The sequence below is a fragment of the Acromyrmex echinatior genome, chromosome 12 (assembly GCF_024713525.1).
Source record: "Acromyrmex echinatior isolate Ae372 chromosome 12, ASM2471352v2, whole genome shotgun sequence".
Classification (NCBI taxonomy): Eukaryota; Metazoa; Arthropoda; class Insecta; order Hymenoptera; family Formicidae; genus Acromyrmex; species Acromyrmex echinatior.
The window spans coordinates 9,448,076-9,461,765 of NC_141863.1; the positions used below are offsets into that span (position 1 = coordinate 9,448,076).

The window sequence follows — 13,690 nt, forward strand, 5'->3', positions numbered from 1 at the left end:
CTCTCGATAAGACTAATTATTGTCTATAGAGCTGCTAACAAATAAAGATAATACTACAGTAATTTAGCAAAAGAATCGCATAAAAATCCTATTTAATTTTATCACGAAGGATACCGACATCCGGAAGATATCGCTTTGGCGTAACATCTCATCATATAGGAAGGAAGAAACTATGTTTTGTATTTTATCCTGAACACGAATAAACCAACGTTAACAGAGACGTTATTTTTTTCAGGAGTCTCTGTAGTTCAAAACCAATCTTCCTCCCCTCCCCCAGCTAACCCTGAATATTCCTTGAGATAAAAGGTTCTTAAAATCTCCAAAAAACATTTCAAGAATATTCTAAAATATTCTGGAAATATTTATGGAATGTAAAAGCAACAAATATCGGTTAAAAATTCCATTTATACATGTATATCGTCATTATATATTGCGAGAAAATATTCCATTATGGAACGAATCCATATAATACGAATCAAACTTTCTATGAATATTTAGCGTTAGCTGGGTAAATGGAAACTTCAAATTCTCTAATTTTTTTAATCACAAATTATTGTAGGCAATCAAATCCATGAATAACGTCATGAGCAAAAACAAAATATTTACAGTTGATATATATAGACATTATAGATCGATTTGCAGTTATTTATTTATACCAATGGAATGAATTAAAAGCTTTTTAATTTTACAAAATAATGTAAACTCTGTATTCCGGCCACTGTCAAAATTTCATTTCATATATCCTTTAAATCTATCTTTCGAATTAATCATTTCAATCAGGATCGACAAATATTATTACGCAAAATAATCAAAGTTAGGTAATTCTAAGTTAAAAAGTTAAAAGTTAAGTTAAAAAGTTAAAAAGTTAATTAATTTTAACTTCATTTAGTTACATTTTACAGACTCTTAACTTTTTAACTTTACATAATTATATTGTATCAGTAGCTATTAACTTTTAATTTGATTTTTTAAAAGTTAACATCAAGGTTGGGTAGTTGGCGTTATACGGATCCTATACTCGAATTATATACATATTCGTGTCCACATCAGAGATGTATTTTTCTAATTTTAAATAATTTCAAATATTTGATTTATATTTAAACAAAGAATAAACAGGTTTGAAAGCGTTTCGTGTCGTCATGACATACAATAAAATCACAATTTTCTCGAAAAATACAGAAGTGTAATTTACTGCTTTACAAGGATTATTTTTTGGTGCCCCAAAATAATCACGCAAAAGCTGATCAAAATCCGTGAAATATATATGTAAGTCTCTCCTTGTTAATTAAAAAAGTTTTTAATTTTTTAACTTAGTTTTTTAATTTAGTTAAAAAAAAGTTAACTTGAAATCACAAAATAAAACAAATTTAACTTTTAACTTTTCAATTACTTTTTTTTATTAAGTTACTATAAATTAACTTTTATCTTAACTAACAATAAGTTAAATTTTAGGGCTGTTAACTTTAATTTAATTTAATTTAAAAAAAAAAGTTAACTTACCAACCCTGAAAATAATCTTTCAGATTTCTTTGTTTCATGTATCTAATATCTAATGAGGAGAATTTAACCTTATAAAAAATAGAGTATAATATCTATAAGAATACACTGGATATTTATGTGTTAATTAATTTTTATTACATGAAACAAATAAATAAACGTTTCGGCTTTAAATAGTAAACGTTTTGACTGGGTCCATGCTTAGTAAACGAGAATGGATTAAAATGAATTAAAAATTGCATTCATTTTAATTTATCAGAGTTTGCGCTTTAGAGTCCGGAGTTAAATTGAAATGAGTTGATATATATATATATATATATATATAAATTTGTTTCTGTTCATAAACATTTATAATATTATTTTTTTATAAATAGAACAGTATTTTTATATTCATTTCGAAACAGGAAATCGAATGTTCCTATTCAATATTGTACTCGGATATAAATTCAGGGCTTACATATTTCCGTTACAAATTTTTTTATTTAAATAAAAGTATTTTCATAATTTTGAATTGTGATGTATTCACAGCTTACAATTACAGCTATGTTGAAAGTTTTTTTTAATCGAAGTGAATTCAAACAAGACTTTTTATTCATAATTTTGAACTGAGTATTCGTAGCTTATTTACGATATAAATATTTTTGAATTCAAATGAATAGAAATACGAAATAAGCTATTCATCGTGTTAAAATCAGATGTATTCATGGATTTAAATGGAATCAAAAAATCAGAATCGCAAATTTGAAAATGTTGAAATGAATTCATTTCAATTTATTCTCGTTTACTCGGTGAACTGTTCATGACACATCCGTTATTCTACCAGTTTAACTATAACACTGACAGAAATGATTTTGTTATAGGAACAAATCAAGGGAAAGCAAATGTGATATTTGTTTAAAAAACGTTCGATTTGTTACGATTGCAAATTAATTCGTCAATGTAACAAATAATTACTAGTATCGCTAGCAAATAAGAGGCTCGTATATATATATACAGGGTTGGCCATATTCGACGGAAAGATGTTTTTTTTTTCAATCATGGGAAACGTCGTTACTCGATCTAACATCTCTTTCCCATGATTGAAAAAAAAAACATCTTTCCGTCGAATATGGCCAATCTTGTGTATATATATATATATATATATATATATATATATATATACACATATAAGTCGGACGGTTGCAAGGTCTCAAATCGTAAGAAATTGACTAATTCTAGTAAAGTATTCTCCCTATGTTAGATTGTGCTTAGTCGATCCTACGACTTAAGACTCCACGATCATCTACGAATTCTATGTAAACGAGCTTAAAGTTTATTCGAAAGATAGAGGTTAGATTCTATATAGTTTGCTTCTGTTACTAATAATTGATTGGTATAGCAGACCATGCTAGCAGCAATCACAGCAACAAAATTTGTTGTCACATATTTACCGATTACCGGTTAAAGGTACTGGTGGCTTGTTAAATTAACAAAATCCTTTTACTCAGTGAAGGATGCAGCCACAATAGAAGAAATAAGTAATTAGGAATAAGGAATAACGCGCGATTCCAACCTATCAGAAACCGTGTATTCCGATGTATCCGATTTCTGATAGGTTAAAATCTTTATTCCTTATTCCTAATTCCATTATTCTTTCTATTGTGGCTTCTAAGATTGCCACACCAATTCTATAACATGATTTAATACAGTTTAACATTTGTACAAATATCAGACGGGTTGTCACTGCCTATAATTTTTAAGATTTATTGACATCACTATACAATGCAGAGTCTCTCCTTATGTTTGCAAATTTTATTATATTGCGATCTTTAATATGCGTTTGATTTAATTGTATTGAAAATGATCCAATTTAAGGTCGAAACATTTACTTATTTGTTTCAAGTAATAAAAATTAATTAACACAAACATCCAGTGTGGTCTTTATACTCTATTATTTTATACATTTAGGACTTTTTGCTTAATTAATTGATTTAACTTATAAAAAATGATTCTATATACAATTCTCACTGACAATGAGTATAATAAAATACTAATTTAATTTGAAAATAAATTAATATTGAATCCTAAGACTCTTTCCGAGACTTTACTTGCGATTCATTCTTGGAATATATATATATATATATATATATATGTATAGAGAGAGAGAGAGAAAGAGAGAGAGAGAGGGGGGGGGGAGGGAAGGTCGGAGCAAAGATAGGAAGGCTTGCGTTCACGCGACGCGCTACACGATCAACCTTGTGAAACGTGCGTGTATGTACGTGGCCTTGATTTCTGAAACCGTGAAAACATCTTGCCGTCTCCTTGGGTTAATTAAACCAAGCCACCAAGTCACTGACTTTATTGGCACGGCCAATTTCTCCTCGACAATGTGGGAAACGAAATAAGTTTCTCATTACGCTTATTGTTTCTCGTCACGTTAACGTGAAAAGAAAAGATTTAGGTAACAAAAATCATGCGAGATGTGAAAATGATTATTCTATTATTATTGATTTAAAAAAACAAAACTTGTAAAAATATCCTATATTGTTGAAAAAAATGTCATCGAATGCGATATTCGTTAAACAAAATATGCAGATTTTCTAGTGAATATGATTTCGAGATTTACATACACATAACTGATTACGTCAACGCGATTGTATTTGGACTTTGTTATGAAATTGTAACTGTAACTTTGAACATCTCTATTGCGAAAAAAAAAACAATTGGATTTCTTAGAAAGCTCGAAGATTTCTTTGCATCGAGAGCATCGACAACAGCGCATTGAGTTAGATTGAATCATTGGCTGCGTTCAGCAAAAACAGCAAATGTTGTAAAATTCTTAGATATGATTGATTTATACATTTAGATCCAGTGAGGAACTAAGAGCAAGACCAATTAAAGAATTTTACAACAGTTGCAAACCTACTTTTTTTTACTAAACGCAGCCATTTATTCATTTAAACAAGTCAAAATGATACTATTAAAATTTGTATGTCATTTTCGATGCGTATTATGACACCGTTATAGAATATTGTTATACGAATCCCTATATATGGGGTTTGTCGTGTTCGGTGCACCTCCCTTTTGGGCGTGGTGCTCACTGCAGACGTTTCTCATCGATTTCTCCACGACCGCCAAACACCATAAGCTCGGACAAGACATCCTTCGAATCTTATTTCATAAATTTATGAAAATTTATCGTAATGTGTGATGTTTTTGTCATGACGACCACGATTATTTTTTTTAATCAAATAATCGCGCGATACTGATACTAATATATTCATGTGCTGGCTTACATCATCGTTTTGCATTCCTTTCGGAATGTCTGTATATACATATAACGGGGAGACAGGCATCACGACAGGAGCAGGTTTTCTTCTGGGTCGATTCCCCTGAAGGCTTAATGGCCTTCGTCATCGTCACACGGAAAGGATTTTGCTGAAATATCTAAAAAAAAAAACAGTTATGCTTAAACTAAAGATTGTGAGAATATCGAAACTTTTTGCAGCATAATCGTAATGCTTGAGTTCCAATATAATTTTGGTGTGGCCCAATAAAATTGTTTTTAAATCTATATTTATCTAAATTTTTACATATTTTAACAAAATTATTCTCTTTACGTCGCATCTAAACTATATCAATACGCTTAACCAAATTTTAAATAACCATACAATTTTTTAATGAAAAAGCAAAAAAGTTTTTGTTAATCACGTATAAGAAAAATAACGATGATACGTACCAAAATATATTTAATTCTCTCAGTGTAGGATGTTTCTTAGTTTTTTGGCCACAATCGATATTTATACGAAATATCATACGAAAATCACAGACTCCCTATTCTCGATCGTTTCTTCTATTAAATTTCAACGTCCCAAGTATCACAACGTTAAAAAACAAAGTGTTAGAAAAAAAGCGCTAAGAAAATGTATACATACAAGCACTTTTCCAGCACAATATTTGCAGGCGCTGCTGTGCTACTTGGGGCACTTGAAATAGTTGTGCGTCACACTCCATAAAAGCGCATAAAACTATGTTTCATTCTCTTGAACCATTGCGCTATAAGACTTTAAATATTGTATTAATTAGGAGAAAAACATGCGAATTTTTGAACGTTCATTCTGCGATAGTTCACGCGAATAGGAGCTTATATACAGATATACAGTAAGTCAAGTAAGATCGTGGTCGGTCTTACTCAAAGCTAATAAAAGATATCACCCTAAATCTATCATGAATCCATAGAGAGCATCTTTATCCTTGATGCACTATCAAGGAAGATTCAGTTGTCATTGAACTTTCTTAAGAGAATCACATTAAGCGCCATGAGTACCAAATACGCATCACGCTGTATTCCTCTGCACTCACCCGAAAGGTCCAAAAATGTCACAATTAGCGGCTGCTAAATATATGAAAAAGTCGAAATCATTCGTACAGAAGTGGGTGCAGCGATATAATGTCGATGATTTACCGGAACGTGGTTCGAAATGCAAAGTGGACAAAAAAGATGATAAAAAAATAGTGAATCTGTTTTCGCGGAATCCTGGCTTAACACTGCATCAAGAACAAGCAAAATTGAAGCAGAAAGGTTTAGATATATCGTACGAAACTATTCGAACCTATCTCAAGGCTAATAACATGAAATGGTGCAACACAATTTTTTTATAAATTAACTCGATCACGCTGTTACTTGACTTACTGTATGTATATTATAGGTTTAAAATTAAAGATAGAATCAAGAATAAATGAGTTGTTTGTGCGATTGCAGTATATATAATGCAGTATCTGTAATCTCTTTCTCTATTTAAGGTTTACTATCAATTTTTCATTTTTCGAGAAATATCATTTATTGAAAAACCTGAAAATATAATATAATGTTCGGAAATCTCTCGTTACGCTCCTGTACGTTATCATATTTCTCCCTCTCGTTCGCCGCGGTCCCGGCCAGTCCGATGACGGCAACTGCACTGACGATGAATCTTTTTTTTTGCGAGACGTACATGAAACTCCATATTAAATTCTTATTCAGCTTATCACTCTTTCGTTTTATCACATTTGTTTATTTGATTTAATTTCAATAATTATGCAAAATATGTACTGTATTAATTATGTACACTTTTCGTATCGATCATCCGTCATAGTTCTAACACAGTAAAAGAAAAGGTTATTTTAAAAATAAAACAATCTCGTAAAACATTGTAGTAAAGAAAATAAGATTCTTCGTATATAATAATAGTTGATCGTTTCAAGTCGTTTTCAATCGAAAGCGATAAATATTTCGAGCATGATTCGTTTCAAGCGATAAAGCTATATCTCGTGTAGGTGTTTCGATCAAGTGCAAACGATGATTGAATGTTATTAGGTGTGTTCCGGAAAGTGTGGAAAAAAAACCTATCCGCCTTTCTACGCACCGCGCACCATCGCAAGTCCTAGTATACCCGATCTACTTTACGTTATACTGGTTATACACATCGCAACGTATTATGTTGACTTAATCTGTGAACGCAATGCACGCTCGGCATTGCGATGCAAACATTTACGAATTTATAATCACACACTACTTGCAAACGATTAGTTTTGCAAGTAGTAAGGAAAAGAGTGGTTGATAATGTGGAATACAAGGAAATGAGAAAGATACAGTCGTTTTTGGCAACGAAGAAGCATACGCACGTATGTGCACTTACACAAAACACGTATACGTAGAGTTCATTGAGTTATGAAGCCATGACCGCGTTTCGAATCCTTGACTGCATGTTTCGCGCGAGCTCGTTGACGCGTTGCAGTCTCTGAAAGGTCATAGTCTCTGAAAAGAGTCAAGAACAGGAATAATTAATAACTTATGCGAGAGCACGTTCGTTTTTCAGTTGTCTACCGATTTTAGATTAGTCGTGTAAATAAGGTTGAATCTTAACCTTGTTATCTGAAATGTTAAAAAGTTTCGTGTGTTATCGATACGTTTAGGTCTATGAATCGCTATATCAAATTTCAAGATAACAATCTAGGTAATTAGCAAAACGTGTCAAATATGATTACACATTCAAGAGAGCTTATTATAATTTCCAATAAAGAATACGCCGTAGTTTCTTTATCTCCTCCACGCTCCTCCTTGCCTCCTCTCTCTCTTTCTGCCTTTCACGTCTTGTCTTATTGTACTGTTAGTAGAGTACGAGATTAGTACGGCTCAATCATTTTCAAGAGTACGAATTGCGATATTGAAATTATAATATTTTTATCCACATTATATTAATATAGCTCGTTAATAGTTTGTCGAGGAAAGAGGAATCGTCGATTAGAGAGTCACACCTACGATTCTTAAATAATTTTTAAGTTCGGTATTAACGTATTAAATAGATTAAGGTTTTGCGATATAACGGATTCTTGAGAAAGATGGCTCTTTCAGCATAACGTTCCACTCGCATGACGCGCGATCGGGGCGATACTTACGCGTCGCAAGACAAGGCAATGTGGGGCTGACCTGACGATGACTAATCCATGCGAATGTGTCATGCTGCAAAGATGAACACGAAGGGATACATATCTGTCATCGAACGATTATGCTTGATTTTTTTCTCTTATGAGCAGACGTATAAATATGTATTTATTTGCTTTTTATTAATGATTCAAATTTATTTATCTGTTTAAAAAAATGTTTCACGAATTGGCGAATTGTGCATAGATTATACATTGTGCGTATAGCATCGATGATATAACTATATTAAAGACCGATATTCTTATGAGATTTGCGTCCCTTTGCGTTAAAAAAAAAGCTCTGTTTACTAAAACTTGAAACTCTTATGTGATTAAGAGTAAGAAATTGATAATATAATAAATGTTATCGTATTATCATTTGGGTTTGATTAATGACAGAGATGATAATTGTAGAAAAAAAAAATTGTAATTTTGCGACAATATCCATACAGCACCGAAAGTTTTCAAAAATACCTCAGAGATGTTTCAACTGAAAAGTGAAATATTTTATGAAAGTTGCGAAATATATCTGCAATATTTCTGAGAATAGCATTTCTGAGAAAGCTCTGGAATAGCAAAATGTTCGCGATTCTTCCACATAAAATCTTGTTGAAAGGTTGCTGAAATGTTACAGAAAGAATCTGCAACCTTTTTGAAAAATTACCGAAAAAATTTCAACCATTTCTAGTACTTCAAAAATGATATTTAAATGTATATTTAATATATTTTAATATATATTTTAATATCGATGAATTTTGTAGTGCTGTGCGTATGTAATTAAAAAACGAATTTTATTTTTTGAGTTAACTATAATTGCTCGTTTAAAAAAAGCCTTGACACATTAATTACATTGCGTTGCATGTACACGAGTCTATTTTTCTATATAATATATATTTAATAAATATATTTTAATTGATACTTGAATAATATTTAAATTTATTATGTCAACATAATAAATTTAAATATTGTCTAAGAGTATCAATTAAACATATATTTAAATATCTTTTCTGAAATACTTAAAATTTATTAAGAGCTTTGTGTGATCTATTTACAGATTACAAAACTTATTGAAATAAATGTAAAGTTTGTGTATTATCATTATCCGTTGTAATATTAAATCAAACTGACATATATTAGAATATTGAATCAAGGATCCAGGTAATATTTTATAATTATGACTATAAAGATGATAATTTGAAATTTTACAACTAAGACTAAATATAAGAACTTGAATTTTTATTGATCAATTAAAGTTTTTATATTCAATTATAGTTATAATATATCAATTATAGTTTTTCGTTATTAACTATTAAAAATAATCATTTTGAAATGATTGAAACGTTAGTTTTTAAGTATTTGAAATAATAAATTATATTTAAGCAATTTCGAGAGATCCAGCGTGGCTCTTCTAGTCTTTAACAATTAAGTTGAATGATATTCATGTAGAGTCTGATACCGAAATATTAATTTGTCTAAACTTAAAGTATTTTTCAAAAGTGGTAATTATATCGCCAACTATTTTGATTAATTGATCACGATATATATATATATATATATATATATATATATATATATATATATATATATATATACACACACATGTGTTTATAGACATATCACGTATACATCACGTGTTTGTATATATAACACATATTTATACATATATGCAGGTATAAGTGATTTTTTTTTAATAGTGATTATGTATATGTACATTATATATACATAATTACTATTAAAAAATCACTTACACCTGCAGTTTCCACACAATATCATTATTCATATACAAAAGTCGCAATTAAAATAGAAACAAATAATAATAACATTAAAATGACGTTAAACTGAATAGTAATTAATCAAAATATGATTTTTAGTAAACATTTTGGAACTATTTTAACGTTATAATGATTTTTTGTTCCGTTTAAATATGTTTTTCAATTTATTGCATATGATAGGTTTTAGAAACATTTCTGTTAAAACATTTCATATGATATGTTGTAGAATCCTTTCAGAATTGTTGCATATGAGATAATATGTAAAAAGTAGCAATACCCGATAATATATTATTATGTTAATTTTTTAACAAAATATACATGTATTATTTCATTATCAAAGTTGATTATACCGGTTTCGTAAATTTTTGCCAAATGCTTTTGTGTAGAGCGGACTAAACTGAGTTGAAAAGTTCTTTACTATTTTGGAATTTTTGCAATAGTTAACGAGATATTAATTACTAAAAATTGCCGGATATTGGTCTTCAATAATTTTTTACCGAAATAAAAAACTGTCAACTTTATAGAAAAACTACACAGACAAAAATTGTTTATTTTCTTCATAGAATTCTAAGAATTTTTTCAGAATTTTTTATCAACTTTTTAGTACTGTTTAATACTATTTTCTTATTTTTACCAACATAAGAAAATAAAGTATTAAAATATTCTGAAAAAATTCTTTGTAAAAATTCTGAAAAAATTCTCAGAACTTTATGAGAAGAAAATAAATAATTTTTATCTCTTGTTGTTTTTCTGCAAAGTTGATAGTATTTGAGTAAAAAATTATTGAAAACCAATATTCAGCGATTTTTAGTTAATATCTAACGTTAACCATTGCGAAAATTGCAAAATGGTAGAGAACTTTTCGACTCAGTTTAGTTTGCTCTATCTACACAAAAGCGCTTGACAAAAACTTATGGGACACCCTGTATATAATATAATATACATTATACATACAATATGTATGTTATTATCAGAAAATGGAAAATTACTTTTTAAAAGTAACAAGTTACAGTTATTTGTTACCGACTAAAAAGTAACAAGTTATCGTTACTAGTTACCGATTTTTAAAAGTAACTCATTATCATTACCGAAATGTAAAATCAAAACAAAAAAGCCCGGCAGGCTTAACAAAAATTCCAGTCAAGACAAATCCAGTCGAGACAAATATGTCCGGTTTTCTCTCTCGTCACAGAATTAATTCCTAAATACGAGTGTATAAAAGTGTATAAAAGTATATAAAAGCACTAAGAACATATCCTCACCATTTTTATCTGATATTTTGAAGGCATGGCTAGACTTTTTTTTTCCTAGGGACTCTAGGATTTTCTAGTCTCAAGCGCTATGAGTGACTGTCCAATTGTGTGCAAAGTAACAATAAAAGTAACTTACCATTACAGTTACCAAAGAAAAAAAGTAACGCAGTTACCAGTAAAGTTACCAAAAAAGTAACATATAACTCTGTAACTTCGTTACAAGTAACGAGTTACTTCCATTCCCTGGTTATTATATTTCACTGCGTTTAGATACTTTTATATAAAGCAACTTTTTTAATATGCACTAATCCAGTGTAGTGTACGTACAAGTGATTGAATTGACCATAAGTTAGCATCAGTTAGCATCGAATAAAGTACAATATCGAATATTATCGCATAGTTGAGATCCCTGCATATACCGAATGATGGCATCAATCGAGTGTACGACGATACTGTTATGAGACTGTATTGAGTAGAACCGTTTAAGAATCACGTTACAATATCTTATGCTATATTCCACCATAAGTCACCATCTCTTTTTATCTCGTAAACTAAACATAAAAAATATAATATAGATGTATCAATCAAATTATAAATGATTTGAATTGTAAATTATATTTATATTGAGAGCACAAAGTATTGATTGAAAAAATTATCTATGTGTTTTAGAAAATAGAAAGGAGTATATATAATTTGATACCTATCTATTATATCTATTATATCTTTTATCTATCTTAATATTTTTTCGTCCTGGTATGACCAATTTGTGATTGTCGCATTAATGATTGACATGTATGTGTATAAACGTCATTTGATCATATGGATCAATGTGAAGAGTCGGAAGGTGGCCACTGCATCGAGCTATACAAGGACGTATTATATATTATCATCTGTATAAAGATGTATTATACAGGGTGTAACTGAAATAACGCCTATTAATCATATAATTATTCCTAATAAAAAACTGAGACGAAAAGTCCTCTATCATTTTGAAATTTTCGCCATATTTTTTTTAGTTACCCAATAAGCAAAATCGATGTATAAGATAGCTTTAAGATATCTTTAAGAGTTTTTTAAGAAAAATTCTTCCAAATATTTCCAAAAAACACAGAAAGATATCTTAAAATTGTCTTAAACATCGATTTTATCCGTTTATTCATAATAATTTTTAGAAATTAATATCTTGTTAACTATTGCGAAAATTGCAAAATGGTAGAGGACTTTTCGATTTGGTTTTTTTTATTAGAAATATCACTGTATGATATAGTGGGCGTTATTTCAGTTGCACTCTGTATACTTCTGACAAAAAACGCTACAACTCTTATTATATCGAATACATACATTATTATGAAAAAGTTGTGCATGCCTTGCTCCAATTTATAACATATATTATATAATCATTTTTACAGATGATGAGGTATGTACACTGTTGTGCTCACAACAGAGTTCAATCATCTAAATCTATAAGTTGACCATTTGTTACGTACATTTATCATTTTTAATTTGCAAGATAAAAAAAGGAGTAGCCATTTATGGTACACGCTGTATGTATAATCTGTAATGAGAGAGGGAGAGAGAGAGAGAGAGAGAGAGAGAGAGAGAGAGAGAGAGAGAGAGATGTTGTTCTAAATATTTTACAGTAAACCTTTCGTTACATTCTTTTTTTCTCGGTAGCTCAAGTTATGTGCATGCGCGCGCATTTTGGCGGCGTTGCGATGACGGAACCAAATGTTACCTCACAATACTTGCTGATACTGATGTCCCATCGATGTAATATCTATTTGCTTACTTTTGATATACAACATTTAACAATCATAAAGTCTTTATTTTCTTGCGGGCAACATTAATCTGATCGTTACTCGAGTCGTCCTCGCGAACCATCGCGAATTGAATCTGTCGAAACTGAAGATATGCGATAGCTAAGTCGCATTTTCAAGTTTATTCGTTGAACTGAATTTTTGATTTGATAAATTTAAGTAGGTATTTCGTTTATTCATCCAAATGACGTGTTCCGTTCATGAATCGTTTCATGAATCGTAGTGACAACTTGCGTGTATTAATACGTGTCACGTTCGTGCTAAGAAGAAGGCCGATGTATAACATCGCGGGATGTTTCATCCTTACGACTTGGGAGCTAGTCTTTCAAGACCTTGGCGCCAGAGACCATATATGGTGGAGACAAGGTCGAGATATCTTGGGTCATTGGGTCTTTAGGACGCGCGAACGTTGTGTGCAACAGAGTTAATTATTTTATTCAAAGAGAGAGAGAGAGAGAGAGAGAGAGGCCTATAAGAGCCTAATCCGTACACCGAGATATCGGATGAGACTGTGTGATTATACGCGTATAGGTATACATCGTCGTGCTACGTCACACTGAGTAGATCCGATGAAATTATAATCATAGTATATTAATCGACATATCACGTCGACCGCGTCACGAAACCGTTTTTAAATGACTCAAATGTAATCGGGCGTTTCTAACAGCGTTCCTCGATCATCAGGCACGCGGTCGTCTCGTGGATGAATCATCGGAAGCGCGCGAGTGTTGAACGCATGGGAAACGTAACGATTCGACGACGATTTATCACCGATTCGAATAGTATCCGTTTCTTTGTAAATCGTACGTAACCGGTCACGTATTCGTGAGGAAATCATGAGACAGCTCGGAGAAGAGAAGCGTATCGATTTTGAAAGCGGGTCTCTCTCTCTCTCTCTCTCTCTCTCTCT

At 30.8% G+C, this 13,690-nt stretch overlaps 1 long non-coding RNA gene across 2 annotated transcripts; it reads right to left on the reverse strand.

The window, feature by feature from the left end:
* Positions 1-3,959: 3,959 nt before the first annotated feature.
* On the reverse strand, positions 3,960-8,798 carry LOC147907822 (uncharacterized). Of its 2 annotated transcripts, XR_015547004.1 has the most exons (4): positions 5,412-8,798; positions 5,216-5,329; positions 4,773-4,923; positions 3,960-4,647 (listed from the first exon to the last, which is right to left on the reverse strand). It is a non-coding gene; the product is annotated as an uncharacterized LOC147907822 (long non-coding RNA). The 2 variants fall into 2 exon arrangements; XR_015547003.1 differs by having other exon boundaries at positions 3,960-4,923; positions 5,412-8,797.
* Positions 8,799-13,690: the final 4,892 nt, after the last annotated feature.